The sequence below is a fragment of the Adiantum capillus-veneris genome, chromosome 27, assembly GCF_014529385.1.
Source record: "Adiantum capillus-veneris isolate H3 chromosome 27, ASM1452938v2, whole genome shotgun sequence".
Taxonomy (NCBI): domain Eukaryota; kingdom Viridiplantae; phylum Streptophyta; class Polypodiopsida; order Polypodiales; family Pteridaceae; genus Adiantum; species Adiantum capillus-veneris.
Window position 1 is genome coordinate 82,113,300 of NC_140957.1, and position 6,508 is coordinate 82,119,807.

At 47.1% G+C, this 6,508-nt stretch overlaps 1 pseudogene; it reads left to right on the plus strand.

Annotated features, from left to right (window-relative positions):
* The first annotated feature begins 933 nt into the window (after nt 1-933).
* LOC147422276 (uncharacterized) lies at nt 934-2,505 on the plus strand (annotated as a pseudogene).
* Nucleotides 2,506-6,508: the final 4,003 nt, after the last annotated feature.

Consider the following 6,508-nt stretch of genomic DNA (forward strand, 5'->3'; position numbering starts at 1 on the left):
ACTTTGTCTCCCCCCCCCCCCCCTTTTTTTTAATATTGTACCCCCCCTGTTAGTTGTTCTCTCTTTCACTTTGTCCCCCCTCCCCCCCCCCCCCCCCCCCCCCCCCCCCCCTTTTTTTTCTAAATATTGTACCCCCTCCTTGTTAGTTGTCCTCTCTTTCACTTTGTCCCCCCTTTCAATTTGTGTAGCACCCCTTAATTCAATGCCATGTAAAAGAAAGCCCCGAACTCCTTTTAATTTGTGCATTGTGCCCCTCATATTTCAATAAGAGCAAAAAGACAAACCCTCCACTATCACTTTCAATTAGAAAGAGAGATAGATGCTTTTTTTCTTTAAGTTTCAAAAGTGAAGGGTTTGTGGCCTAGAGGCTTTCCCACAACAACAAAAAAACAAGAAAGGAGAGGGAGAGAAGAGACCATTTTTGCGCATAGGATCCGGAGAGGAAGCGAGAGAGGAGAGAAGAGCAAGTTCTTGCATCACTCAATGAGAGAGAGAGAGAGTACGTGCCCACGCAGTGAGAGAGATAGGAGCTTTTTCCGCACATCGACGAGAGAGAGAGACAGACTTCACACCCATTCGCCCACATATTCACTTACACACGCGCATTCATGTGTGCCACGTTGTACATTCGCTTCGCACACACACGTTTACGCGCATCACCCCGCACATTCAGCATCGCACACCCCACTGACCCGATTGCCCGAGATTAGACATAGGAGTCAGACTAGAGACCGTGCACACGTCGAGAGTGCACTTTGAGCACACATGATGGCCATGACGAGCCAGTGCTCCGAGTATATATTGCTCACGCTAGTAGGGGAGCATAGAGGCCGACCCACTTACACAGACACACAGGGATACTTCTTTGTCCAGTGACGTGCCTCCCTTGGCCCCACACAGACATTCCAGATAGTGCGAGTCCGTTCCGGCGACATGCTGGATGGCACATTTAGAGATGATTTTCATGCCATTTACGTGGTCGACTATTCGATTAGGCGAGAGGAGATAGAGCTAGTACACACAGACGACTACTTTGAGGCAGGTTATATTACAGTGGGTAGGTCATCGAGTGATCTATAATGATAGTGCTCAACGTCGATATCAATTGGAGTGTCGTGCATCCAGTCGACGCCTATCCAGAGATGTTGTGACACTAGTTGGCGAGCCTAGAGACAGATGCTACGAGAGCACCGCAGGCACTGAGTTTTATTTTTTGACTTGTGGGTTTCCATATGATACTCAACCGACCCAGCGCCCTGCTTTGAGTAGGAGTCCCTCAACTCCTCTAGACATAGTGCCACCACCCAGGACACTCAGGAGACCACCGCCAGGGTTCTCGTCACCTAGACCTGATTTGCTACCAGGCGTTTCGAGCTACCACGAGTCTAGAGCAATGCACACCTCGGCGAGTGCTAGTACTTTGCGTACCACTCATAGTGAGACCGAGAGGGAGAGCCCGCGAGCAACATATTTTAGGGAGTCTCCACCTCGACACCTTGCACCATCTAGAAACCCATCCCCGCCTCTGATGACACATATTAGAGACCATACGAGAGAGGCGACGATGACCCCAGCACCACCGTTGAGAGCACCAGAGTTCGGGCACGGTAGACTACACATTGTAGATATGAGTGCCCCTAGACCACTGACCACTACGCTTCAGGCACCGCTTCAGGCTAGAGAGACCGCAGGTAGCACGATACAGATAGAGGGTCAGATTCTATGTATCATAGGCCAGTACCAGCGTGGTGTTGCCTTCTATGTTGATTTACATGACCACTTATATGTGCGTATGGCAGACCCACAGCGACCACTGTCTTTACCTAGGCAGATTGTGAGAGTCTACACACAGGCCGATAGAGCAGTCCTTATTGATGAGCTTGGAGAGAAGTATCGCTCGATTGAGACCCTTGACTTCGATGATATTGAGCGAGCACACCCAGACGATCGCCTAGACACGCAGACACATCCTAGGCTAGTGGAGCTTCACAGAGTTGAGCAAACCATGACCTATCTAGACGAGCTCGGTCATAGGTACAGACGCTTGTCGATTGGTGGATCCAGAGATCCTTCAGCACACTTTCTTGCACATTTGATAGGCGATCCACGTGAGCGAGTTTATAGGGATACCGGCCACGCATTGTACATTTTGACTATAGGTCTACCCTACTCCCTTCGAATCACGACTTATGTTTACCCACGACGGCCATGCTAGCTCCACGGTTACCGAGAGCTCTGAGTCCTCCAGTCACAGCAGTTGCGATATCACCACCTAGGCCTCCTTTGTTGCGACATATTTTACCACCTTGGGAGAGGCCTGATGAGGATGACGCCTATCTTGACGAGCGAGTGACCGCACAAGAGAGAGCTGCTCAGGACACACCTATGCTTGAGCCTACACGAGAGCCTCTGAGGAGTGTCCCACGAGAGATAGCTCCAGCACTTAGCCTGCCACCCACCACAGGTAGAGCCCCCGAGACTAGAGACTACTCAGAGCATTGTTAGGGAGCCTACACCACCTGCCGCTCTCGTCCACGAAACTTCTAGCGTGCAGCAAGAGACCTCACAGAGTCGCACATTGAGTGACCCTGGCCTAGACACATATGAGACCATTATGCAGCTCTTGGCTACCTATGAGCATCCTTGTTTAGATTTGCCGCCCTCACAGCGGCCCTTAGAGATAGCTATCGAGCCACAGCCATATGCGAGAGTCGCTCCTTCTATGAGAGAGACCGTAGAGCCTATATCATCGATGTCCCACACTTCTAGCATGCATAGTGGTGCCACAGTCTGTGAGCCACCGAGAGAGCAGCCACCTCAGGTAGATGCCGCCTTAGTGCCATCTACGAGTGCCGATTCACGATCATATCACCCGATTGAGCGGAGACCAGCCACGAGCCGTATATTGCTAGATCAGGTTCCTAGAGACCACGTTCGAGACACCACGCCGATAGAGGTTACACCACAGATACCTGGACGTACACGGACTAGAGTGACCTCTACTGACACACGATGTAGGGATACGAGACCGCCTACTAGACTTGTTTGGAGGCCACGTACACAAGCATCCCAGCCATGTGTAGAGCCTTCTCTAGACAGTGGTTCTGCAGCGACGAGTAGTGCCACCGAGGAGCGACCCATGATAGATCAGGCACATAGTTTTCCACATAGAGCTTCCCGGACCCTTCGACAGGTCTATGTTCCCCGTACCGAGATACACGCTAGATCTTTGCCTTGTGACAACACGATTGTGTTTATAGAGAGCCATATGACCGATGACGGACTTTCACATGGTTGGCTCAAATCTAGATGGTCACTTGAGGCACATGACTATTTTGAGGGACAGAGACATGTTTGGGTACATAGGCCACGAGTGGTAGCATACCCGGCGCATACACGATCATACCCTAGCGCGAGACCTCCACGAGCTAGATGTCGAGAGATGAGATGGCCCATAGAGAGGCCAGCCCCTCCACAGCAGTGAGCATGTCCTAGAGATAGATGCACACGTTGTTATGGAATTAATATTTTATTATTTATTGCAGCTGTGACAGGTGGAAAAGATTGGACCGAGCTAGACCTATGCGAATGGATATATATATATATATATATATTGTACATTTTATTATTCAAGTGCTCTTTTATGAGCTTTGGCCATTTATGACCGGCCGGCCGGTTTGTACTCACATTTGACCATTCAAGAAATCTATAAAACAAATACATGCAAGAGGGAAATGGTCACTCTTGCACGGAGGGAGATTGCACCCAGTGTCTACGTTGCTCTTCTCTCCTCTCCTCTCTCCTCTCTCGACGTGCTAGCGTAGCACTCCACTCTAGGAGGTGCGCCTGCACGTGCTCTCTCTCTCTCTATCTCGCTCTCTTTTTCTCTCTGTTCGTGTACGATTTGATTATATGATCACAGGATTTTCCAGGTATGCATATTTTGAGGTGCTTTGTTGTTTCTATCATGCTATTTGAGGTATTTTACAGGGACGCTACGTCTTCCGTTTGTAGCACACGCAGACATGCTAGACGAGCTCATACGGATATCCCTTTGAGAGTGCGAGCATTGCAGATCTGGCTACCGAAGAACCTTCCCCCTAGTTTATCACACGTAGACCCTAGCACTAGCTCAAGTCAGATTTCTATTGACCATCATAGAGACATAGAGCTATGTAGGAGTGTTCCAGTGATACATGAGCTTCAGAGACCTATGACCAGTGACATCGAGGCTGATGTCATCCCTAGATCATGATATTTTCCCTTCAACCGGAGACCACTGTATAGATCTAGGTGCTAGCCAGCCTTTGATCATTAGACAGAGAGCTATTCTTTTATTTGGAGAGGGTTCTCTTATTCGTTCTAGTCGCACGCGACTTTGATTTGTATTGATTGATCATGGTGCACTAGACACATGCGCATATACCAGAGTCACTTTTTCCCACTGGTTTTTTCCCTCTGGATATCTAGGTTTTCAGACCTTAGTTTAGGACTTTTATTTTGTTTTCACTATTGCTTCTTTTCCCGCTGATATGCCCCTCGAGGTATTGTGCTTTGTGTCTTACTTTTTTGCAGGAAAAAGAAGCATGAGGACTAGCTTGACATTTACTCCCAGCGATTTGCATTTGGTGGGCCATCTCCATTGCTATTGGGGTCTATCATCACATCCGAATACGAGGATCCACCCCATTACAGGTGTACTTTTTCCATGATTGCCTCTTTCTCCTCTTATCACTACATTTTCCTTGATGTGCATAAAGTGCACAACCACATGAGTTTTTGCAAGCTAGGCTAGCTTTTGCAAGTTTCCATCTACGTGTTTTGGTGCAAGTCATTAATTTAAGTTTGACCTTATTTTTAGTAATCATGGGTATGCATTTGTGACCTTGTGTTAATCCTAGTTCATGACATTGCTAGCTCTAGGTTTATAAATTTCTACTTAATGATTGACAAGCATTTAGGTGTGCTAGTTCTATGTGCAAGCTTGTTTCATTTGGTTACACTTTATGAGATTGCATCATACACTTTGGAAGAGAAATCCAACCAAAAAACGCCAAAACAAAGGGCTACCAAATAAAAAATAAAGTCTATGTTTATGTGTACAGCCTATCGCCTTAGTGGTCTTTGGCAGGCGAGGGGAATCACCTTGGCTCGCTTGGTCAAGGCCCTAAACCGATGCCTTGGATTGTTAGGGGGTAGCCATGCCTTGAGTGAACTAGTAGATTCTTGGAGAAGGCCTTGTAGTCATACAAGGAACCAAGGTCGATGCTTGTCTCACTCTTGGATGGTTGCCATGTGCTTTAAATTCCTATGTTTGCATAAAATCAAAAGGAAAATGAAGCCTCTTCCTCTTGAAATTCAAAGATTCTCATATTTGTTTACTACTAAAGCGCCCAAGCCTAGCTCTAGTGCCATTTAGATGTTTGTTTCTTATTAATCATGCTAATTTCACTTCTTAGACTTGGCATAGTTGAGACCTTAGATTAAAACTAGGACGCCTTTTGCTAACTCATGCATTACTTCCAATAAGCTTGGACTTTAATGAAATGCCTACACTTGACCATCTAATGTACCTTACAATTGCTATGCTTGCTTTGCAAAACTCTAATGTGGTTGCTGCTATTCATTGCTTCTCTTTTATTATGCACTCTCACTCTTATGTTGAACTAACATGCACCTTAATGAAATTATCTTTTGTGCAGCCACATTCATCACCCCTCTGAAGACTCTTACGGCGCTCGACGACGTGCGCGAAATTAGGAAGGGGAGAGTGTTGACGGGCGAGCGCCAACAACATGCATTGTGCTTCATTGGTGTGTATACACATATTCTTTGTATCTACGGGCTCTACGTGAGTTCCACTTTGTACGTCTATGAGTAGATGAGCCTAGATGCCTATAACATGCATCTACACCTTTGGCCGGCTTCCCATTTTTAGAAGCTCTTTGTATATAACTCAATTCACAAGATGTGAAAGGGAATTCTTAGAAGAGCCAACTCTTGGAGAGAAAAGAGAGCTCAAGAGAGTGTGAGGTGAGTGTGGAGAAGAAGAAGAGAAGTGGCTATGGAGCTTGGACCTTCCTCATACACATGTAGCCGACGTTTGGGGTTAATGGAAGCTAAGTCTCTCTACTTGCTCTTGTCTTTCCTGCTTATGTGTGTTGTTGTTGCTTGATTAAGTCTTAATCTCCTCTTCTCTCTCAAGTTTCCCTCTTGTTGGAGCATTCTAGCTTCACATGTGTGCTAGATTAGAGTGTGTGTGTACGTGTGTTGCATGCATTGATCTAATTAGGCTTCTGTGTGTGTGCTTAATGTGTGATTAGAGGGTGTGTGCTTGAGATGAGAGCGAGAGTTAGAGTGCAGGGTGAGTGTGTGTGTGTGTAGATCTAGCTTCCCGATCTTTCCCTCTTCTATTCCCATGCTTATCCCCTCTTCCTAGAGTCCTCAAGCTATCACATTTGGTGCATCCACGCCTCCATGCACTAGCCGGGTTCCGATCCACCGGATT